Below are 26,574 nucleotides of genomic sequence, written 5' to 3'. Positions count from 1 at the left end.
AGGCCAAAATTCAACTGTAAGTCAATTGAGAAATAGAAGGTAGAGTCTGAGAATTATGATGCTATCTAAATTTCTGGATTCAGTCATTTTTAAGGCTGGATTCACTTTTATAATCATACTTGCTAAAATAATTGTAATTATTTTTATAATCATACTTGTTAATTATTTTATAATTATAATTATTTTTTATAATTATATAATTTTTAATTTTATTTTATATATTTTGTATCATTCTTCATTTTTGTACAATTTATGCTTTCTCCTCTTAAGTGTAGTCCCCATGGAATTCCCACCACCAATTCACCCATGCAGCATCACTATAGTCCCTTGTGCTCTTTCCACCCCTGTTTTGAACCTGCTTCCTCCTCCTCCCCCGTAGAATGTCTCTGATTTATAGTTGCTTGTTGATTTTGATTTTTAATTTATTGTAATTACTTTTTTTCCCTGATCCATTATTTGATTCCTCTCCATTCCTCCTATAAGTGAGACCATTGATATTTTTCTTTTTCTTTCTGGCTTATTTCACTGAGCATAATCCCTGCCAGCTCCACCCATGTCACAGTTTTTGGGACTGTGGTATGAATTTGTTGTTATACTTCTGTAAATCTTTTATTTTTAAATATAGCACACAGAAAGTACATGCAACATAAATAAACAAAGTAGTGGAATGAATTATGAAGTGAAACCTATGAAGTGTGACACAGATCAAAAAATAAAACATTGCCGGTGTTCCAGAAGTATAGGTTCATTTTGAAATATCTCCACCTGTCTCTCCCTGCCAGAGGTAACAATTATGCTGAATGTTATGGTAATAACTTCCTTACTTTATTTTATAATTTTCACACCAGCATATGCATTCCTTGACATTATTGCTCAGTTTGCATTTTATGAACTTAATATAAATAGACAATATACTTAAAATATATCCGTTTGTGTTGTGATTTTTTTACTCATTATATTAATTTAGTCAAGTTGATGCCCATTTGTTTATTATTTTCATCATTGTATTTTACAAACGTAGGATATTCTCCTGAAATAATATTGACCTATGCTTTGACTATAAAATCTACATTGTTGTGGTAGTTACTGTGCATGTTTCTGCTGCCTACATGTCCATGTTTTTCAGTGGTTCTATACCTAGGAGTAAAATTATTGAATCATAGTGTATTTATATTTTGAACTTTATCAGCTATTGCTTTACATTGTCACCAATACTAGATTGTCTTATTTTTTTATTTTAGCTAATTTGTTTCTTGCTGAAGTTTTTATTTGCATTTCTCAGTTTGCTGAAGATGATGATCTTATTTTATTTGTTTATTGGCTATTTGGATTTTCTATTTTGGAAAATACCCAGTAAGTCTTCAGTCTGCTGTTTTTCTTTCTTACCAATTTGTAGTTCCTTGTGTATTCTTGATAAAAATCCTTTGATAGTGATATGCTTAATATACCATCTCCCATTCTGTGACTTATTCTTCTGCATTTTCAGTATATCTGCATTTTCCTAATGATTAATATTTTTTTTTATCCTTTTATAACTTGTTCTCCAAAGTGACACTGATTTTTGCAATATTCAGTTTGTTAGAAGCATGGCTTAAGCACAGTCACAGTAGGGGCACTGGAATTAGCCTCTGCCTTTTCATAGGAGGGATCTCAAACATTTTGTAGACATTTAAAAAAAAATTATCACACTTGATAAAATCAGGCAAAGCTTTTCAGAGAAAGAGAACAAAGATATATTTAAAGGGAAGGTTCAAGTTGAAAGGGAAGAAATCATAGATAGTAGGGAAAAGAGAGATCAGATTACCCATGTTTCACTTTTCCTTTTGTGCCTCAACTCTCTGAGGGAAGAGGCTGAGTCTAGCAGAAGTGGACACATAATTTTTGGTTAGTAGGAACTTACTCTTTGGATGCTTTGTTGTAATATTTTTTTCCTTAATTCCTTACCAGATTTCTGTAGTATTTCTTCCAGTTGATCTGATTAGTTAAAAACATTGAAGTAATATTGATTGAGCTGCCCCCAATACTGAATTAGGTTCAGATCTTAACTGATATGCTAAATAGAAGTAATTAATTTCAGGTCACCTCTGACCATAGTCAGTGTGATTAGAAGGCCCTGTTGCTGTGCCATTAGCCATTTAACATCCTCCAAACTTTTCTATAGCTTTTCCTTGAAAATCACCACTTTATTTTCCTATTTCAATCCATTATATGTGAAGAACTCTTTCAGAATTATCCTAGATGGAGGCTAACTTAATAGCATAATAGAAAGTGTTTATACCTAGTGGGCTTTTTACATTTAATAGTATATTTGGGAGACACAAATTTTTTATCTAAAACGGTGACTTTTCTATGCATACAGTAACATGGGATTCATTCACTCATATACTTGCTACCTGATGGAACAATCACCATTAAAAGGCATGAACTGTTCTATTTACCGGCATGGCTTTGCCATCTAACTGTATTCTATTTTGCTTGCTATATTCATTTGCCCTTGAATTTATCCAGACTCAAACCAGCAGCTTATTTGGCTTTGCACTTGTGTTTTCATGCAGTCTATGACTTTCCTTCTCTCCCCAATTAGCTACCTCTCTAATCAATTTAATCCATCTTTGACAGCAGGCCATATTTTCCTGCCTTGTTGATGAGCATGTCATGTGGAACAGAGTCAGAAGCCTCCCTGAAGTAAAAATATATTATGTCTGTCCCTTTCTCCCTGCATACTAGGTCTGCCTCTCTGTCAGAGGAGGCAATTGAATTGGTCTAACATGATTTGTTGGTCACAAAGTCATGCTGGTTATTACCCATCATTCTGAGCTCTTCCATGTGCTTGCAAATTGATTAGGCATCTTGATGGTGTGGTTAATGTACTTTTTGTCATTGTTTAGAGCCTGGGACACTCCAAAGCAATTTTGTACTATTGTGAGCAAATATTTCCCATCTAGTCCCCATTCCTTAAAGATTGGGGGCTCATTTGCTTTTACAGCTCAGAAATCCTGAGAAACAAAAGTTAGTACTTCCACTGGCTCCTGGGACATCTTACTAGTAGTCTAGATTTGGAATCACAAGAATGAAAAGAAAGTAGGTTTTTTTTTTTTTTTATCCTCATCAACCAGTTGGACAAACAACATGTATTGAGAACCTGTTTTTGTAAAAGATAATGTGCTGCCAGTTTGTGTGAAAGGTACAATGCTGGATTCACATCCTGTGTTGTCTGGAAAAAGCATGAGTACACAGAAAATACATAGTTGACAATGACATTTTATGTGGAGAATTGAGAAAAGAAAGACCATAAGGCATTTTTAGAGGTTGTGTTACTAGTTATCATTTTTTTTTCTTTATGCCTGATTAACCATGTAAGTTATTTTAAATGATAATGCAAAAATGTTTCTTGCATATTTCTTTTGGAATTGACTGTTTCCTAAATTTTCACTTCTTTATTTCCCTGTATTCAAAATTTATTTGTAGTGAGGTAGATTTCTTTTTATTCTCATCGTCATTACCTGTTTCCTATTGGTATCTTTATTGTACTACTTTTCTACCTTTTTGTCAGCTCTATTCCTGTGACTTATCTTTGTGCAGAGATAAATTCTTCCATATGTGGGGTCTCTTGGGAAACTTCACTGTGATTATTTTAATAAAAGCTTGGTAATTATCTACAATACCTAACATATATGTTTATGTACCTTGAACTATATCTATATTTATAAACCTAACTCTTTATGAAAGAATAATATAAATGCTTGGCAAAATAATCCAGTGACCACTTTTGCTTTTTAAAAATATATTTTTCAATACAGTAAAGAGTTGGAGAATAAAGTTAAAATGTCCTAGGACTAATCAGAACATTTGTCAGTCTACTTATCTGTTATCAACCATTTTGAACTATATTTATTAAACAAAATTTCTGGAAGTATCTTTTCTTTTACATCATTTATTGATAGGACTTCTGTCATTAAACACTCCTACATCTCGACAATTGGGATAATTATATTAGCTAATTATTGCTAATTTCCTTGGATATGGTAATAGTATTATAGCCTCATATAGTATTAGTGAATTATTAGTTTTGGGTGGAGACTATTGATCATCTTAGGGTAAAGTATATATGCAAATTCTTTTGAGATATTTTACCTATTGTGACATATATGTGTGTATATATAAATTACATATATATGCAAATACATATAATAGATATGAAGTATCAGAAACAACTTTATAAAAACTTACTCTACCCCTGCTTTTTCTGAGCACCTCATCATTTCATGACTTCATAAAACCACAGTCTCTTTTGTTTTTCAATTACTTGTCATTCATTTTCTGGCTGCTAGGGACATTAATTAATTTTTCCAATATATTAATCTCAATTCTGTATCCCAATACCCTATTCTTTAGTTCAACTCTTCACCATGTAACCAGGTAAAAAGAATAAGGAGACAACAGGTGAACTGCTGGGTTTATAATGTAGCCTGCAATATGTCACTCTATACCACTTCTCTTTTCCCTTCAAGTACACATGGGTTGTGACAAGAATATTTGGTGAACATTAATGAAAAAAATTAATAAGTGAATGCTCCAAACAGACAGATGGCCCTCAAGACAGGTTTACTGAATCTGTAACATAGATATTTTCAAAGCTGCTAAATTTCCTCCTAGCTAGAGACATCTGATAAAAGACTTCCATGAAAAGGTTTATATATTCTCCAAATATAAAAGGACAGAGATATTTTGAAAAAAAAGTTGCATTCTGATACAGGCGGACTTTTTTCTTGGCATAAGCAACATTTTTTTGACGATAAAGAGTTAAAAGTAGATCCAGTAACTTTGTGATTTTATTTCAATAAAGCAAAATCAATTAATATGATGTATGCTGTTGAAATTCAGGCAAATGCTAGCATAGTGTGATTGCACAAAAGTGTCTGTGAAAAAAGAATGTAGATCAATAATTGATTTTCTCTCATTTAAATATTTTATTCTCTGTCGGTCAGGATACAAGCTAGAAAGAGTGAAGACCTTTTTAAACTCCCTTCTTATTTGAAGTGTATGATGGCTGGATAAAAGCAAGCTTCTTCCAAACAGTTCTTTTGCTCTCTCATCATTTTAAATTTGTGGGTATAAAGAACATAGAGGCTCAATTTTTGAAGTACATTAGAAACAACAACTGAAAAAAGATCAAACTCAATTTAAGGAGAAAATATTGGCTATTGTATAAATTTGACACATAAAACATAAAATGTGCTTTATTTTCTGATTTTTGTTGATTTGGTTTTTTTGGCTCAAAGTTTTGTAGCACCTTAGACATGTTAAAACTTGAAAGGTTTTTTAATTTGACCTTCCATTTTTAGGCCTTCTTAGTAATGGCCATCTTGTTTCCTGGTGCTGGGAGACTCCTGCTCATGGAAACCAGCCCTTTGTGTTATTGGGCCAGTGCAATTCTATGAAATCTATCGGTATTTTGGATTGTAATCTGTTTTGGTATTATTTGCTGATGAATCTTCACTTTATCTTCTGGGGCCACAAAACATAGCTCCCAAAGGAGGCATTATATTAAATAGGGTCTCAACTGTGCTCCCGTGGTTGCCAGAATCAGATTCACCTAGAAATTTGTTATAAATTCAGATATCAGGTGCTACCCTAGACATAGTGAATCAGACTGGGACCCAGAAATCCATGTATTAACAAATCTTCTAGGTGATTCTGAATTACCTGCTTTATAAGACTCCCTACTTTATTCCTCTTAACTCATAATGTGTGTCATTCTAGGGTGGTTTCTAGAATTGCTGTTATCCTTTGAACAAGGTATGTATTAAATAAATAAGCACTATATGTGCACATACATGTGTAAATTATATACATACATGTACATATATATGTATACATACATATGTATACATTACATTCTTGGTCAATTGTACCAAATTCAATTCAAGGAGCATCAAGCTCCTATTTTGATTGATCAAAGGACATGAAAAAGAAAGTATAATTATGTCATTTAGTATTTGCAACTTAAAGTGTCCTTTTCTGATTATTATCAGTACTGTCAGTTAAAAGTAACTAATATAGGGAAAAACTATACAACAGGAACAAATACAGTGGTGAAAATTTTGTTGGATAAATTAGGATTTATCATTTTTTTGAATTTCTAGATGTCAAAGGAAACTTATCCTTTATATTCTTCAAGTCTAATTAGGATCATATTAAGTAAGTCCTGGAAAGAGTTTGAGATTAGATGTAATCTACCCCTGTTACTCTGTAGATGAGGAAACTGAGTTTTAAAATGCATCAAATGGCCATCAACATGGAATTTAAGGTAAATACATCTTTTTATAACATATTGTAGACCCAGAAACAGTATGTGGATTCCAAATTCTGCATGATTTCTCATCCACATCAAGCTGCTTTTCTTTTAGTGTGCTGGATCTACTCTCTTTACCATGGAAATTGAAGATATAGAGTAGCATGGTACAGCACTGTCAGATTCAGAGCAGTTTATGGTCATGAATGTGGCTAGTACACGATGGTGCAAATATGAAATTCCAACAAAATATATGCTTGAATGAACTAGCAGACATAGAAATGCATAGTTCAACAGACTATCTTTTTATTCACATGTTCACCCACCCAATCATTTTCTCTGTTTAATGATTTATTTAACAGACATTTTCTTAGGACTTATTCTGTGCTTAGTTTGAACTGCTAGCTAGGATGGGTAGTAGAGACAGTAGAGCACCACTTCCATGAAGGTAAGGAGTGGGTGTTGTACAGTTAACATACTTGTCAGTTACCATGTACTGTCTGTCCTACAGACATCAAGGCTGCAGGGCATGAATAAAACCTCCCAAATTAGCGGCCTCCCTGGTGGTGCAAGGGGTTAAGACATAACCTGTGAAGCTAACTGCAGCCACGACAGCACAAGTTCGATCCCCGGCCAGGGAGCAACCCACATGGTGCAGCAAACCTCTCCTGATTCGCCTGCTGCTCCCCTCAGCAGTGTATTTCAGTCAATCCACCTGTTCTGTTCCCTGCTCTGTCTCTGATGAATCCTCTCACCTCCCCCACACCACTGGCCTGTAACCCCATTCTTGTATGCATAAATAATCTTTTTTTTTAAAAAAACCTCCCAGATTATAGTAACATTGAAGATAAAGACATTGTTCTTCCAACATCATAACTTGGCTCCCTGAAGTATCTTTATACTATAGCACTTAAAATTTACACATCTGGGTATTTTGAGTTTGTGTAAAGTAGTGGCATGAAAATTTAAGTTCATAGGTGACAGAAGTATTTCTGTGGTAAAGGTGCTGTTATGAATTTTCCAAGCTTTCTCTTTGCCAGAACTTGGCTTTCTGATTTTCATTGCTGTGCACTACCCACTGTTTTTATCTATAAAACAGTCACAAAATGAGCAACAATAATGAACAAGAAAGTATGTGCTTAGGAAAAGAAACAGGGCAAATGTAAAAACTGTTGATGAAATTAGCTCCCAGGAAGTACCCCTCTCTTTTCCCAAATAATCTGCTTTAATTAGACTATGGATAGCAAATTAAAATGTTTATGGAATCAGGCAAGTAAAACAAGTGACTGAAGCAGATGTAGGTGTGTATGCTTATAGTGAGTAGTTAGAGAAGTTCCTCTGCCCAAAGAAGACAGTTACTACTGAGACCTAGCTACTTACTTACTTACATAAGGTAATATTAACCTGATTATCATATATTATGATTTTTTCCAGAGAAGCTAGGAATATGGCTTCTCTGCAAAATCACCCATTTTTAAAATATCATCTTCAATTTATAAAACATGGTGTCAGTCACATAAAAGACAACAGCTGCTCTCATTTGCACCTAGATTCAGTTTGGAAACTTTGGAACTAGATGAATCCAAGGCACTTCTAGGAAGCAAGTGTTTCAAGGAGTATGGGAATGTTTGGTCTGGAACTCTGGCCCTTTCTCAGATACTAGAAATAAACTCTGACTTCCTGGAAACGCTTGTGTCTTATTGATACTATACAAAATCTGATTTGCCAAATTTATGTCCATTGAATGTCCTGTTAGGGAATTTGATTTGGCGTTATGTCTCTTTCTAAACCTCAAATTGTGTCTCTAGACAGACAATGTAATAATTATGCCTAAGATGTCCCCAAATGCTACTAAAAATTGTGAGAATCCACTGGGGTTTGAATAAAAATGCTAAGCATATTGTTATGGATTAGGAACATTCATTATCTTTATCCAGACAATAAAATAAAGCAATTATGATTTGAAAGTGGCTGCGAGAAAGTAAGGCCTGCATTTTGTAGTATTAATGGGATTACTCCTCATACAGTAGGTCTTCTGCAGGTTTTGGAAACTGAGTGGAAGTCATAGGAGTTACTTTTATTCTATAGTTTCTCTATTATTTCTTTGTGACTTCAGTTTATACTTATTCTACAAAGTCATTGGTCTCTACATTGCAAAGTGATCACTGTAATTTTTCTGGAGTGCTGTTTCTTGAATGTTTTGAACCATGACCAAGCATGAAATGCATTTTTCTTTGGTAACTAGTGTACACACACACGCACACACACACATACTTTTACTCTTACTACAAACAGTCACAGGCATTTCATCTTTTTATCTTTTCCTTTTTTCCTAGTCAAATCAAGTGTAGATTATTTCATTCTATTGCATTAATAATACATAAAAATATACCAGTGAGTTGCAAACCAGTTTCAGAGTAATTATTCTAAAATATGTCAGTGTTTATAATGCTACTTGCTTGAATGACAATATGTTTGATAAAACCTCATTATTTTAAAACAAAGAATGAGAAAGAGGCAAGGAAAGAGAGAGGAAAGGAGGCAAAAAAGAAAGGGGAAAAATTCTAATGGCTGGTCCAATTCTGTAATTAGTTCTTTCATTTATCATCCCAATGTCTGGATTTAATTGAGCATGAATTGAGCATTAGTTGACTTGCAGCTGAGATTGGGACTAGGATGAAGTAGGTGAGATTTCTAAGGTGTAATGTTTAGGGGAGCACTCACATAAATTTAGATTGTCCAAAGAACAAATGCTAATCAATCCAAGGGACAGAGCTGGGATTTTCAAGATAAGAAGCAGAAAAACAAATAACGGAATTCCATTTCTGTGTAAGGAGAAAGGATAAGTAATTCCAGGGTTGTTAGACTACCTGCGTAGTACTTAGGGTATTTATAAAGTTGTACTGATTTTTGTTCTGGAATAAGACCCTATCTAGTTCTTGAGAATCTTGAAGTTTTAAATTATATTGGGATTCATTTCTCTTCTTGTGAAATTTGCTGTAACTGGATCAATCCTGAATAATGCTGATTTGTTTTTGATGATGATGAGGGTGATAAATACATTTACAGTGCCAGGTACTAAACTAAGCATTTACCTGTATTAAGTCATTTAACAGTTGTATGCTGTTTCTTCCTTCTTACCTGTTTGGGATATTCTTCCCTCAACTGCAGATAACTCTCCTCCGACTTGGCCCTGTATACTCCCAAACTCATTTTTCTGTATAATTGTCTTTGCTAAGAACTCATTGAGGGACAAGGCCCTGTTGGGAAGTATAAAGCCAGGGATATGGGCCAAGTATGTCCAGAATATTTCAGAGTGAGTAATGTGGATTACCTGCAAACATCAGAACAGAATCCAGTCATCCTTTCTCAACCTTCATCTTACTTGAGTTATTATTTATCAAATACATTCTTTATGTTGCTTCCAGGATCACTGAGTCTCCTATTTCTCCTATATTTCGACCTCTGCAGATTCCTTCTCAGTTTTTTATTTATTTGTTATCTTCTCTCCACCTTTAAAAATATTTCCTGCATATCACTCTTACCTCTAAATATTACAGTGCCCCAGTTCATGGCCCTCTATTGTTTTACTCCTGTTGCACCATGTCTTTATGATCATATCTTAAATAACATCTTTATTTTTTATGATTCCCTAATTTGTGTCTACAAGCAAGACTCTCTGTCTGAATTTAAGGTCTAAATAGATCTCTGCTTACTTGCTATCTGTACTCAGATGTCCAAAAGATGTTAAAAAGAAGTCTGACAATGGAGTTAAAGCATCTAGCTTGTGACTGTTATCCTTACAAAAGTTTACTTGCAGGGTTTGTCATTGACACACCTGGGAACTTGACCCTTGGAGTGTTCTCAGTCAACAATGTAAGAGTCACTCACTTGTTCTAAAATTGTTCAATGTGTCTTATGCTGAACATGTGTTTTCCTTTTGGAATTCTGGGTGTTTTGTATATGATAGACAGGGTTATCTATGTGATTAGCTTCCAATAAAAATGGTGGACCCTGCGTCTCTAATGAGCTTTCCTCATATATAACGCTGTGCATGTATTGCCACTATTTGTTGCTGGAAGAATTGATCATGTTTCATGTGTTTCCACTGGGAGTGAACTCCTGGAAACTTGCATCTCGTTTACTCCAACTGTACTGCTCCATCTGCCTTTTTCACTGATTAAATTTGCTTTGTATCCTTTTGCTGTAATGTATCCCAGTCATGAGTATATCTATATTTTGTATGATGTGAGCTCTTCCCATAATTCTGAAGCTAGGGACTTCTTGTACAGCCATCTTAAAGTTAAATGTTCCACAACTGACCTCTTGATGTTCTTCTTATCAGTAAGTCGAATTCAAACATATAATAATAATTTCTAGGCTCCTATAGTCTACCCTATCTTTGTTGATGAGCATTCTGTTCTGTGCAGTTACCTTCTTTAAATAATAAAAAACTTTGCATCATTTTTGACTTCCCTTTCTATCACAGCCCACACGTGATCTGTAAGCCTGTCCTATGGGCTCTAATTCTCAACATATCTAGTATACAACCAATTTTTACCATCCTAACTGAGAGTAGTACCAGTTTTTACCAACTTAACTGTATCTCCTAATTGATCACCTCACTAATTCACAAGTCTATGTTAAAACTATCAGAAGCTATGTTAAAAGTGTGAATCAAATTATGCAAGTCTCCTGCTTACAAGTCTCCAGTAATTTCTCACTTCGTCTCTGAATACAAGCCAAAGTCTCTGAGTAGTCTCTGGAATCTTTTTATTCTTCATTTACACACTCTTAATACTTTCTCCATTATTAGATTTTTCCAGTCATACCTCTCTATAAACCAGGCAGGTGCTTCCCTGGGGCTTTTTGAGACTTTTCCCTCTGCCTGAAACATTGTTCCCTGATATTCACATGACCAACTCCACTATTCCAATATTATATTCTCAATGAGGACTTCCCCACCTATTTTTCTAAAATGTTTGTACTCTGCCATGATTAATAGTTCATATTTTGCTTCCTGATTTTTTTTTTTTACTTGCTGTATTTATTACCTATTGTATGGACTAAAATGTATCCCCCCTCCAGACCCCCCCCTCCATTCAAATGTTGAAGATCTAATTTCCAAATGACTATATTTGCAAATAGGACATTTAATAAGATAGCTACAATTCAAGTTAACAAGGGTGGGGCCCTCATCCAATCCAATATGACTAGTGTCTTTTAAAGAACCAAGGAAAAGACCCAGGAGATGAACATACAAGAAAAGGCCACATGAGCATGTAGCCAAGAAGGCAAGAGAGGCCTCAGGGAAAAAGAACTCTGCTGACACCTTCACCTTGCTCTTAGACTTCCAGCCTCCAGGACTGTTTTAGGCCCCCCAGTCTGTGGTATTTTCTATGGCAGTCCTAGAAAACTTACATGTTATTAATGTAAATACATTTCTGTGACTTATATTTGTGCTATTTTACTTATTACTTAAAATATAGTAAAATAGTTATCCATACTATATATACTAACTATTTAAATTTTGTATACTGCTTGTCTCCCTCATTAGAATTTAAGTTATATTTGGCAAGAATTTATTTATCTGTTTCATTAAACAGATAAAGGCACTTAAATTCTCAGTACATATATGCAACTGGAAACAGTAGAAATCACCTAAAGTTTGTTGAATGAATATATAAATGGATGAGAAATCAATTCTGGTCTATTTACACTGTTGTTCTTTTAATTTTGGCGTTGCTGTGGTGGATTGATTTTACAAATGGTTCTAATACTTCATCTCTCCTTGAGTATATGCCTTTTGCAATGTGACTTTGTAGCTCTTTCTATCAAGAGGTAGAACTTGTTTACTTCTCTTTTGAATCTTTATTGGCTGCTCGACTTGGATTCGTCAATAAAATACTATGAAAACATCAGTATGCCAGCTCTGGACATCACCCTCCAGAGACCTTGTCTGTTTCTAGTTTCCTTCTTAGGATGCTGTCATTGTCAATGAAAGTGCATCCAAGCTAACTGACTAGAGGGCAGATATCCACCAGTGGGCAAGAGACAAATCATCCTAGCTGAGACCATTCTAGATTAGCCAGTACCTAGCTGAACTGCCAGCTGATCAGACACATAAGTGAGATTATGTTAGACTGACAAAGATCAGCAGATTCCCCTTCTCAGCTCACTGATAGACAACAACAAGTGTTTATTATTTTATACCAGCAATGTTTTGCAGTGTAAATATTGTGATACTATAGTGGTAATAGATAACTATGTATCTGATGATACCCCTGAGAAATATCTTGCATGTCAGAAATGTCTTTTATCTTTGAGAGACAGCCTAGCTTAAAGGAAGGTTCATGGGCTTTGGAATCAGATGAAATTGGGTTCAAATACCAGCTCCATCACTCCCTATGTGACCTGGTGCAATTTACTTAACCTTTAGAGCTTCTCATAATTTGCACACTGGAGATAGGAATACCTGTTAATAGAGAATTTTTTAATGGATTAAGTAAAAAACCTGCATGTCAACTATCTGGAAAAACTGTTGATTGGAAAAATATCACCAACTTCCCCTAATATCTACTTATAGCTGAAGAATTTAATTGATTTAAATGCTTGTACAAACTGTAATTTTTTTTGTGTAGACCCATCTGCCTGGCATACTTGTTATTGGCTGTTGAAAGCTGTGCTTCATTTTAGTCATCCTGAGTGACTTAAGTTTAAACATCTTTAAAATTATTGTTAATAGTTAATGCCTGGTTCAAGTTGCCTGGTTCATTACCTTACTGATTTAGACAAAAAACCCTCAGTTTTCTGTTTCTGCACTAAAGAGCCCCACTGTCTAACTTTCTACACAGAGAAAACTGGCCACTTCTGATTCAGTATCTTAGACCTGGAACCTGGCTGAGAGAGTTTAGCATCTGTTGGTTTATCTCCGATAAGTTCAAGTGCAATAGGAGCTTCTCAGTGCAATAACAGAGGTCCTGAACTGTCATTTCAAAGTCCCACAAATCTACTTGTTAATATTTAGGCAAGTATTTTTGAATATTTGTGCTTTTATTTCATGCAGGCTATTCAATAAAAACTAGAAAAATGGGCAAGTTTGATATAATGTCATGAGTAATATATTTAATTTAGAAACATGGATGCTAAAGATAAAAAAAGTTATTTTATTTTACTTTTTTTCCCCAACAAGAAGTTAGCTTAAACATTATTTTCAGGTGAAAACATTGTATAACTGACATCATGTTTTAAGTGCTCAATATTGATTAAACACTTAGCTGGATTTGTAATTCTGTTCAGAAAATATGAATAGTAAGTCAAGATGTGATTTTTTCCTTTGATCCCATTTTTGCTTTATCTTTCTCCTTTGGGTCAAAGGATGGCTGAAAAAAAATGATGATAACTTCTGATAAAATTTTAGAAACTAAAACCACTTGATTGGTAATGATCTCTCATGTAGAAAAGCTTAACATACAATTTTGTTAAAATGCATGAACAAGGATTTATTGATATTTGTTTTCTCAAGAATAAAATTGATTTTTCCATATTAATCATCTCTTCAATGAAATGTCACTCTCCTAGTAAAGTCATTGAAATGATTCTATCTCAGACACTTTTAAAACTAAATTATAAACTGTCATTTTAGAAAGAAAACTTAAAAAAGATTAAGACTTCTTATTTGGAAGAAGAGACCTCTTTTGCCCTTTACTGGTAGAAAATAAAATTAGGGTCCCAAGGCAGGTTCCATATTTCTACAGTGTTACTCTTTTTTTTTTTAATTAATCAATTTTATTTTTATATTCCTCATACAATTGCAATCCCCCCATTCTGACCCCAATCCCTCCCCTCCCGCCCCCGCCCCCCAAAAAGTGTCTCTGGTTCATAGTTTTTGTTGATTTTGATTTTCACTTTCTTATAGTTATTCATTTTCCTGGTCCCTTATTTAAGTTTTCTAGATTTGTAGATATTTGAGCACACATCTATAAAACCCTCTAGTTACATGTAACAAGAACATTCGGTATTTAGAATAGAACAACAAGCTTTATTGTGGCAATGACACTGTAATGATTTGGGTCTCTACCCCTCCAGGTCAAATAGGCAACTGAGAAGAGGAATAGTGTTGGTTTGCAAGACCGAAGAAAGAAGCAGATCACTCCAGACTGGTAGGTGGCAATTTAATAAGCAAGGGAAATTCCTTATAAATCTTATCTTGGGTGGGCACAAGAAAACTAGATATATGCATATTTCTCACCAGAACTTTAAGAAGATTTCATGGAGGGCTTCACTGAGTTGAGTCATGTATATAGTCCAGATAGTCTAGCAAAGCATTTCTCTATCAATCATGCATCTTTTAATAGCTTCTATGTGGGGAGATTGTGCAGAACATACATTCCAAGGATGGGGCATTGCTAAGAAGCCTCTAATTGTCTGGGTCCAGCTCACAGGTCAGCTGCTAGTCATGTCATCTTTATGACTTCCTCACACAAATGGATTATATGGTTCATTCCTACGGAAGACCATTTGGTATAACATTTAATGCCTGGCTTACATGGAAATCTACATTGTTTCTATCTTCTGTGTCTAGATTTTATTGGCCACTACTTTTAAGTTGACTGAAGTTGAAAATCACTTAGCTAGTACCATAAAGGTTAATATTTTACTAAATACGCACTATCTAAAGATGTGAAACATAGCTAAAACTTTGGAATTTATCCTTCTAAGCTTCGTCCTTTTGCAGGTGGAGTGGTTATGTTTAGATAACTAGTTACAAATTAGGTAGATCCTAGGTGTTCTCACTCCCCAGACTAGTGTTTTTTTCCCTCTTGTGAAAAGTGCTTTCTGACTTAACCGTGGTTGGAGCAAGAAGTGCTTCTGATTGAAGGAATAAATGTGAAAGGTGTGGAGAGAGAGAGATGTTACACACACACACACACACACACACACACTTCTCCCACCCCACATACCTCCCACATTTTGCCTTTAGGGATGTTATGTTTAAAAAGATCATCAAAGGTAGTAGACTGATCAATAATAAGAAGAACTAAAAGTTCTGTAGAGCTTAGCAATACTAGCAAGCTACAAGAGGAATATTTGCAAACTAATACAAATTCTATTTTATCCCTATCATCTTACCTTTCAGCAGTGATCATAGGCTTTTTTCCTAGTCCTTTGGCTAATGTCACATGCATATAGTATAATTTTAAGGCCCTGAGTATATCTATAAATGTAACCACACCCTAGGCAGTGTATTCCTGAAATGCAGTTTTCTACGGCAAAATGTCAGTTGACCTGGAATGTTTCTGACCTTTAGCAGTCCCAGTGCCAATGTCAGTAGATGTCCTGGGGTCTGTTGTCAATTAGCAAAACTGATTTTAGGTATGTGTAATGACTGAGTGATGAACAAAGTGGATTATCCCAAAATAATTCTAATTTTATCACAGACCAACAGATGATTTGACCTAAGGGAAATGGTGAAAAATCATTCTCATCAAGATCAGAAATTGCTATCAGTTAAATAATTATAAAATCACTATGACAATAACTTCTATATCTATTAAAAATGAAAATAAGGACCAAACGAGTATATAATATGTAAATCTTCATATATCTTTACATTCCAGAGGTCACCATAATCTACTTTCTTGGAAAGTAGATTTTTCCATGCATATCCATGACTCTTTCTAGCTGCTGCTTCTTTTTTTTTTTTTAAAGATTTATTTATTTATACAAGCACTGGGTACAGTCAGAAGCACGGGAGGGTTGAGAGAATTCACCGAGCCAGAGCAGGGAGGAGAGCAGGCAGAAGGACCGAAGTACACTGCTGAGGGGCGCAGCGGGCGGCAGGAGAGGTCTGCGCGCCATGTGGGACCCTCCTCCAGTGGCCGGGGAGCAGCTGGGGATCGAACTGGGGCTGCAGAGGCTGCGGGCAGCTTCGCAACCCCGTGCTCAACTGCTGCGCCACCGGGGAGGCCCGCTTTCTAGTTTCTTCTCCATTTATTTGTCTATCTTTTAATTTATAGTGACCTTAACACTATCATGCTTCTGCACCTCAGCACAGTGCTTGGTGTGCAGAAAACACTTAGTGATGCTGTTTCTCTCCCTTGTAGATGTTAAATCTCTCTCTCAAATACTCCTTTTTTCCAATTGAGACTGCAGTGAGGCGCTGCCTTGTGGCACTTTTCTCTCAGTCACCTGCCCATCAATGTCAAAAGTCATGGCATCTCACCCTTTTTTATAGTGGACCTTGTCTTAATCTAAGGTGATTGTCCCAACCCTTACTAAAGCATAAAACTATTGATGCATGGGCCCTGACCCAGATTATTAATTTGGAATCTCAGAGGGTAGATCCCAGGCATGGTTGCGGATAACATGTAGTGTTGGGAATTACTGTTCCAGGGTTTCAACTTGTTAGGACCTCTTTGGATCCCAGTTTATTACATAACATTTTAATTCTTGTTCCTTGTTTTGCATTATGTGTAAATTTGATAAGCATGCCTCTTGATTTCTTCATTCTTGTCACTAGCAGGAAATTTGTCCTGCTATTTGTTTGTTTTGATTTATTTCATGAAAAATTTACTACTTTTTCTCCAAAATAAAATGTAGGAAAGTTTCTAGTAAGTCCAGACTCCAGAGGTTAATTTCATCCTGTACAACTAAGGCTTTATGTATTAAAAATATAGCTTTGTTCTAGGTAATGAATCTTTTATGGCTGTAATATCAATTTTGCTTTCATAGTTTCCTTTCTCTTGTTGAAAATTTCCACACTAGCTTCCATCTTTCCACTGTTTACACACACAAATGTACCTGCATGAGCATCAACCAGTCATTATAACCAAATTATTCAAATTTTCATAAGGGCCTTAGCTCATTGGCAATTTTTCTAAAATTAAGCGATACCTGTACCCAACATTGTCGATGTTAAATCAGGCAAAAATTCCTTCATTCTGTGGGAGTAACTATGTAAAGGGAGTTAAGGATATTTCATGTGTATTTTTAGGAAAGAGAAAGTGCTTTGACAAAGTTATTATTGACCTCAAGTTCTGAGATTATAAAAGAGCATGTCGCTACTTTTCCAAAATGCTGTTTTTAAAGAGAGACCACTTTGGCAATATGGAAGTGAGTTTTTAAAATAATTGCTTCAAGGGGAACAAAACAGGGAGAGAAGAGCACAAGGGACTATGGTGATGGTTCATGGGTAAATTGGTGCTGGGGATTTTACAGGGACTACACAATGATGAATTCTTGTGGGTAAATTGTAATGGATGATGAGGAGTATTGCAGAGGATTAAAAAGACCTGAAAATTAATGAAGTGACTGGACGTTGCAAGTTAATTCACTGGATTTATTTTTTCAAATAAATATTGATTCATAAGATTCCTTTGGACTTCCCAATCAACACCTCCTTTCTTTACCCTCAAATGATTTTATAATTCAAGAGCAATTTCATTGATTGGAGTAGTAGTTCTTAATCCTAGTCAAATACGCACACCATATTTGTAAGATACATTTTGTGAAGTCTTCCTTATCATCCTAAAATATAAATATATGTGTGTATTATGTATATATATATATACACACATATATATGTATATAAACTACACACTAATTCAAAGTAGTATTATAATACTCTAACTACAATATAAAGAACAATAAAGTGAAAAGCATTCATGATGAAATAATATGTATTTCAATATATAAGTGGCCAGGAATGCACAGAAATATACACTAGCAAGCATAATAATCGTTTCCATAGACATTTTCTACATGGGTCATTGTGAATATGGCAGCTACAAAAGCAAAATGATAAAGGTTTCATTACAGATCAAGGACTACAAAGTTGCCACCAGTGGTATGATTTTCTGATAAAATTAACATCTTTTGGCAAATTTTAAAATAGAATAAAGGCTTCCATCCATTTATGTAACAGCTGAATTCCAGAAAAAAATATTATGAATATACTACTGTTTATAACTAAAGGGTATCTAGGCCAAGATGCTTAAAATTCAATGTATGCACTCATAAAAATGTTTTAAATTAGTCCAAACTGAATAGTGTCATGTAAAGATATGAACAAGAGAATTCTCATACATTACTAATGTGAGTGTAAATTGGTAAAATTATTTTTGGAAAGTGTGTGACAAAGTATACGAAAGGTAAAAAATACTGACATTATAATTCAACAGTTCTATTTCCAGGTGTGTGTACATATATACATTTTTCCAACAGAAAACAGCACATATGTCCAAAAGAGACATGCTAAGAATGATCATTGGTAACTCAAAATGAAAACAAGTCAATATCCAGCACAATTAGAGTGGTTACTTATAGTATATTTATACAATAGAACATGACATAACAATGAAAATGAGTATACCATTGGTATTTATGATAATATGGATAAATGTCACTGATAGAACATTTAAGTTATCACAAAAACTGTGTAATGAATGTACATTTAAGCGAACTTCAAGAGACATAACTAATCTGTGTTGGGAAAGGCCAGGATAATAGTTAACTCTGGGGGGAAAGAAGGACTAGGAAATATGAAAGAAGTTTCTGGGATAATGGTCATGTTCAGTTGTAATTTTTGGGTGGTAGTTTTACACAGGTGAATCCATTCATAAAGGTTTTTTAGGCTGTACAGTTGAAGTATAGGCACACATCAGACATATGGGGGATTTGGTTCTAGAACACTTAAATAAAGCAAATATAGGGAATTTTTTGGTTTCCCAGTGTATATAAAAGTGATTATTACAGTACACTATCATCTATTAAATATGCAATAGCATTATGCTAAAAGACAATAATTTATTAAATGTGACACATAGACACAAAGTGAGCACATGCTGTTGGAAAATGGCACTGAGAGAATTGCTATGCAGGGTTGCCACAAACGTCAGTCTGTAAAAAATGCAGAATCTGTGAAGCACAATAAGTAAAGTGCAATATAAGGAGGTTGCATATATTTGGATTTAACTTTTACAAATTCACAAAAGCAAAACAGAAAGTTCACCTATGGACTGTCTAGTAGAACATTCTTTTGGGATAGAAATACTGTATGAATTGTAGGACTTCTAGTGACTCTAGTTCCTAGTAGACTACAAACTCCTGTTACTGCTACTATAAACTCCTGCAGTATTTAATTAAAATGTTTATACAGAATTTCAGAGTCTCCTAGAAGGCAAACCATTTCTGCTGAGAACTGCACTGGGTTTAAGATATATTCTAGGGCCTCCCCTGGTGGCGCAGCGGTTGAGCACTGGGTTGCAAAGCTGCCCGCAGCCTCCGCAGCACCAGTTCAATCCCCAGCTGCTGGCCAGGGTCCTACATGGCACGCAGACCTCTCCTGCCACGCCCGCTGCTCCCCTCAGCAGTGTTTAGTCAGTCTGCCTACTCTGTTCCCCACTCTGTCTCTGGTGAATTATCTCACCCTCCTGCGCTTCTGACTGTACCTAGTGCTTGTATAAATAAATAAATAAATAAATCTTTAACAACAAAAAAAAATATATTCTAAATGTGTTTTCTCAAACTTCAATAATCTCTGTACCACCTAAATTATTACTTAATATTTTACTTTAATTTTGATGTACCTTTTTAGTTTAAATGCTTTTTAAATACTTATTTTACATAAGTAGAAAATAAATCTTATTTAACACAAGTAGGCAGTAATTTATAAAACAAATGAAATGATACTATTATAGTCTCCTAGAATTTCCTGTGATTAAGCTTGCTTTCTCTTTATTAGTGTTTTTTTTTAAGATGTATTTATTTATGCATGCAAGAACTGGAGTATAGGCCAGAAAGGGGGGTTGAGAGGATTCACTAGCGACAGAACGGAGAGCAGAACAGGGAGACTGATTGAAATACACTGCTGAGGGGAGCAATGGGCGAGTCAGGAGAGGTCTGCTGCACCATGTGGGTAGCTCCCTGGCTCGGGCTTGAACTCGTGCTGCAGTGGCTGAGGATAGCTTCACAGGTTGCATTTTAACCCCTTGTGCCACCAAGGAGGCCCCCTTTTTTTAGTGTTGATTAATATTAGAATGATAAAAAAAGTAAAAAAAATTGAACTGAAATTTTCTTATGAACATAATCAGAAATTTTGACAAATAACTGCAATGATCCCTACTTCAGGACAGATTAAGTATTATGATTGTTAGTGAAACTATACACCTTCACACATCTTCAGCCATCCTGCTTTGTCCTGGCAATTAAAAAAAAAATCCACATTAATGTCATATCTTAGGCTGATGAATTTATATTCCCTCAGCAAAAGGTTTTTTTTTTTTTTAAGATTTATTTATTTATGCATACAAGAGCTGGGGTACAGGCCAGAGATGTGGGGGGTGAGAGGCTCCACCAGAGACAGAGTGGGGAACAGAACAGGCAGACTGAAATACACAGCTGAGGGGCGCAGCGGGTGAGTCAGGAGAGGTCTGCTGCACCATGTGGGTTTCTCCCTGGCTGGCCAGAGATCGAACTCATGCTACAGAGGCTGCGGAGTGATTCATAGTGCAGTGCTCCACCCCTTGAACCACCACGGAGGCCCAAAAGGTTTAATTATTTTCTAAAAAATGAATAAACATGGAATTCAGTAGTTAAAATAAGAGTAGGCATTGTATTTTACCTGATTAACAGTGAGTGTTAGGTGATTAAATAATCTAAATCCACCTGGGGCTACCAATGCAGTAATTTGAAAGAATGTAGGGAAAACAATACAAATAATAAATGTCTAATTTAATGTTTGGTAAGGAAATTACAGTCAAGAACCCCCTCCATAGAGACAGTGGTATAATTCACAGATGAATCCCAGTATTCTTACCTGATTCAATTTTATTTAATCCTTTTATAGATACCCCACAAATAAGCATATAAATCATCAAAATCATATATGTTATTTCTCAGATGTTAGAAAAACATGATTCTTGAAAAAAAAGGTCTGAACTCCAAAATACATGGCAGTATTAGGTTGTACTATATACAAGTGAGGTTACTGAATGCCCAAAATGGTCAGCTATTTGCAGTTTCATATGTTTCAAAACAATACTTGGTGATTATTATGATCACAAATTCATCTTTGCCTGTAAGTTTTGTTGGGTCAGTCAGGATCCAGGAGAAGACTCTGCTGTGAGACAGTGCAATATTGGGTAAATACCCCATTGGTAAAACTATTTTTTTTTTTGTTATTGTTGTCTTATTTATTTTTAATATTTATTTATTTATACAAGCACTGGGTACAGTCAGAAGCGCGGGAGGGTGAGGGAATTCACCAGAGCCAGAGCAGGGAGCAGAGCAGGCAGAAGGACCGAAGGACACTGCTGAGGGGAGCAGCGGGCGGCAGGAGAGGTCTGTGCGCCATGTGGGACCCTCCTCCGGTGGCCGGGGAGCAGCTGGGGATCGAACCGGCGCTGCAGAGGCTGCGGGCAGCTTCGCAACCCAGCGCTCAACTGCTGCGCCACCGGGGAGGCCCCGGTAAAACTATTTTTTTTAATGTATTTTTTATTTTCAGACATCCTTATTTATTTATTTTTTTTCACATTATAGGATTTATCCCTTTGTAGAGGCAGGAATGGACCAGTGCAGGTTTTCTAGGATCCCATGCAGACCGAGTAAAGGAGGAGTCAGAGTCCTTAGTGGGTTTTTGCAGGTCTTTTATTGGGGTTCACCAGGCATATGGCAGGCAGGGGTGCTGGGGGGCCGGGAGGCTGGCAGTCCTCCCAGCCCCCGGCAAATCCTCACTCTATCTGGGCTCTCTGGCGTTCTCTGCTTCTCTCTCGGCTTCTGCTGCTTCTCGGCTTCTTGGCTTCTACTGGTGTCCCCATGACGCCGCCCTTATAAGCACAGTCTTAGCGCAGGTGTACCCACTTCAGGTGCCTGCCATCAGGCATGCATTCAGGATCACAGGGTTTCCTCATCTATCCTGATGGCGGGAGGGCAGAAAAGCCTGACATTTTTCCTTACCCTACACCCTTCAAGTGTTGGCACTATAGTTTTCTCACCACCAAAATGCCCACAATCCTCTATCACACTCTTTCTCCTCTGTTCTCTACATTTCTCCTCTCCCCCGCCCTGCCTGAGTGTCTCAAATCTAAGGTCTGCTTTGAAGGGTCAGTCTTATAGTTCTCTAGATTCCAGATATAAGTGAAACCACAAGTATTTATCTTTCTCCTTCTGGCTCACTAAGAAAAATCCCTTCCAGTTCCATCCATGCTGCCACAAATGGCATCAGTTTATCTTTTTTGATCATTGAGTGGTATTACATTTTGTATCTATATTACCTCTTCTTGATCCACTCGCTGGTTCTGGGGTAACCTCTATGGAAAGAAATGTGGAAATCTTCAAAGGACTAAAAATGAATTTATAAGAAGAAATTATTCTTGAATGCAGAGAAAATATTAACTAGATTTGTGTGGGTCCTAAAATGTAGACTGTTAGCTTCAGTGAGTTAGTGGAGTAAATGAAATATGTTTTTGAATCCATGTTCTCATCAGATCTATTCTGCAGAAAGGACAAATTATATGTTGCACATGTATGTATGATCTCATGGTGATGAATAAAGTATAAGTTAATGTATTGGATTCAGCATAGGATTTTATATCATGTTTTTATAAATTATAAGATATGAAAAGAGATTATTGCATTTGAAGAATACTCCTAATTCTTTTATTCATTGGAATGTGAATAAGTTGAAAGATTTGAACTTTTCCCCATAATTATCTAGTAAAATATATTGAAAAATGCTTTGAACAATAAGAGCCAATTAAAACTCAAACTGGAGTCAAAGAATAAATAAAAAATGAGGCCATTTGTTCCATTGTTTATTGATGAAGTGCCTAGTAAAGATTTTCATTTGGACAAATTGGTTTGTGGAAAAGGAATTAAGGATATGCTCTCTTAAAGAAGCTGGATAAATTTGTCTGAAATTCAATCTAAATCGGTTTGGAAAATAATCTTTGTACTTGCAGTTGAATGTAATCAAGTGCATTAAAAGTCAAGTTGGGTTTGCAGAGAGTTACATGACCAAAAGAATGCCCAGCTTTTAATAAAATGACTGGTGAATATTCAAGACTTCTTATGATCTCTACAAATATATTGTTATTACTCTTGTTTTACTGGTGTCCACTACTTCATACCCAGGTAGGGACTGTTTCTCAAGCCTGGGTGTCAGATGACAAATACCTGGAACAAAGCTACAGTCAGTGATCCTGTGACATAAAATAAGCAGGCAAGAAATAAACCATTGTTGTGAGCTTTTGAGATTTGGGGATTATATGCGACTTCAGCATATAATCACAAAGCTAATTATAATAGACTGAAAGCCAGAACGAGGGCTATTGATTTCCAGTTACAGTATTCTTTTCAGGGCATCTTAGTCCCTTTTACAAGTTAAAGACATGTTTGGATGTTTCAAGGGTAGTCACAATTTTTAAAATACTATTGTTCGGACATGATTGAGTAACCCTAGAAAATTGGTTGTAGAGTTGAGGCTGCCGTAGGTTGGGGGGCCAGGTGGAAAGCAGGGAGTGGAGGGGGCTCAATGGACCATGGGGAAGGACTATGGGTTCCTTGATGGTGGGTATAGTGTAACAAACATCTGAGGAGTTTGATTCTATACCTCTGAATCATATCTAGTGGTGTAAACCATTATTACCTCAATTTAAGAAAAGAATATTAATATATTTACACAGTTCATCAAATTGCATTTAGGGCAAGTCTACACAACCAAGTTAAGTAGGAAGTAGGTATGATTACCTAACTAATGTAACTTCTTATATCTCTTCAGTTATCTATATATTTAAAGGGAAATATATTTTAAAATTATTATTTGTTCTCTTGGCTTTTAGGCTTACTTAAGTATGGATGCTCTACTAAAATTTCCAAATTTCTACTAAAAACAGTTTGGAATATGATAACTTGGAGTTGAATACTAGATAAAAATGGTTTCTTTCTTTTCCCATCTGAGAACTGGTTCCATTAAAATCCTGACTAACTTTATTAGAAATCTTTGTACAAGGGTCCAAAGCCACCAACAACAGAGAGAGAGAGAGAGATTGAGAGATCACATGGAAGTCTTATCACATATCACTGCCAACTGTGAAAAGTAATACATCCAACACTACCATATTTTGTCTCCATTGTCTTAACTGGCAATATCATTTAATCCCTTTATCTCACATTTAGATTGCCTTTTGTTATGAACTTCCTTTACCACTTTTCCCCCTCTATGAGCTAATGAGTCTAATGTACCACTTTGTGTGTTGTGAGCTAACTGTAACTTAAATATATTCAAAAAAGATAAACACATGCAATTTGCAGCAACATAGATGGCGCTGGAAGGGATCATGCTCAGCAAAATAAGCCAGAAAGAAAAAGAAAAATACCGGATGGTCTCACTCATAGCAAGAATCTAGAAAACTTAAATAAGGGACCAGGAAAAAGAATAACTATAAGAAAGAAAATATCAAAATCAACAAACAACTGTGAACCAGAGACACTCTATGGGGGGGAGGGAAAGGAGGGACTGGGATCAAAATAAGGGGGTTGTAATTGTATGGGGAATATAAAAATAAAATTAAAATTTTTTTAAAAAAGAAATATCAATATCAAAAAAATATTTTCAGGATCTTCTGTCTCTTATTAAGGCAGAACATCTCTGCTTCATAGCTGACTCTGAAAGGTATTTGGTACAAGACTAGTCTTTTCAGTAAACCACTTGGCTTTTAGAGTGTTTTATTCCAACATAATCACATAATGTGTATATATTTTCTTATATATATATATATATAAAGTATATAATATAAAATTTTGTTTTTCTTCCCCCCTTCATGTTTTAAGATAAAATTGAAAAAAATGTATTCAAGAATCCCTGGATATCCAGAGAGCAAAACAATTTTAATAAACCATTTTTTAAATGAGGGTGAAAAAAAAAGGTAAAGACAAGTGTTTTTTTTTTTTTTTCTCCAAAGGAGGAGTTTGCTCTGCTTCTTGAATATAGTTTTTTAAAAAATTGTGACCCAAATAGTGTCAGTGAAATGAAATCCAGGTTCTCCCTTGGGGGTCCTCAACTAGATGCGAGCATGACCTGGGCATACAATCAAGTTCCTTCCTGTCAGAAACTTAGCCAGGTTGTCCTCTTTACCGGGCCGATCCTTTCACTGTGTTATTTGATAGGATTTTACAGGTTTATTTTTTTGGTGGAAACCCTTAAAAACATTTTCTATATAAATTTATTGTAATTGTGTCTTCACTGTATGCCATTTTAACTTAGGAAAAGTTTCATAGGATTGCTCTATAGCTGGCGAAGCCTGAGTTTTCTAAGAGCAAGGCGATGTTTAATGTTCCAGATGCTGCTGGGAGAGCATTGCAACTTTATTTTTTAAGAGTCCAGCAATCCTTGTTGGGAATCTAAAATAACCTTTTCCTGGTTCCATTTTTATTTTTTCTCAATTCACCTGGATGACAGAATTGTCAGCCACCCAGCATGAAATGTAAGATTTTTTTTTTTTAAATACTCTCAAGGATATGTACTGGACTTTTCTGAAGAAAATGACCTCTTGCCTACAGAATTGCCAAGGCATTTATGTTAGAAAAGTGTTTTTGCCTGGAGGCAATTTGGTGTATTTTGATTTATGTCCATGACATGTTTTAAAGGTTAAGAAAATGTTCAATGTGTTTCTTTTAAAGTTAAAGGAGTAGCTTCCTTAGACATGACTGCCTAATGTTTAATACTCTTTAAAAATAATTAGAAAGCTGGAGTTGACTAAAGAACATAGTTCAGTTTTGCATGAAGACTGCTGCTGGCATATATTCAACATTGGGGAAATTTAGGCAGTTTTAGGGAAGAGAGTGAAATGCTTAAAGAGTGAAGTCATTTCTCTCGTGTCTCTCTCCCTGTGGAGCTTTTTTGGCACCCAGGAAATGTAAAATAAGGAGGTAAATTAAGCATCCTTTAGGTCTGAGTTTTACAGGAATTTGTGCCTTTTGCCTATACAAATGAGAATTGAAAGCTAGAAGAAGAAAGGAAATTAAATGAGAGTACTACACTTGGATTTTAGCTGACTGTGATTTTGGAATTAAATGCTGAATTTGATTGAACCTTTGTTAAAGTGATTTGGGGCTGCTAACTCAGGGTCCACCTCAAAGGTGTGTGAGAGCATTTAATTACCGCTTCCACTGCTCAGGCTGAACCGCTAGAAGGACACTTAGCTGCTCCCCGCCCACACTCTCTCACTTTTCCACTGTGTAAAATGCAGGTGTTATGCTGGATGACTTTTTAGGATTTA

This window comes from Talpa europaea (genome assembly GCF_964194135.1).
Source record: "Talpa europaea genome assembly, chromosome: 1".
NCBI classification, from domain to species: Eukaryota; Metazoa; Chordata; class Mammalia; order Eulipotyphla; family Talpidae; genus Talpa; species Talpa europaea.
The sequence above is the reverse complement of the archived record's forward strand: the minus strand, read 5'-3'. Positions refer to the sequence as shown.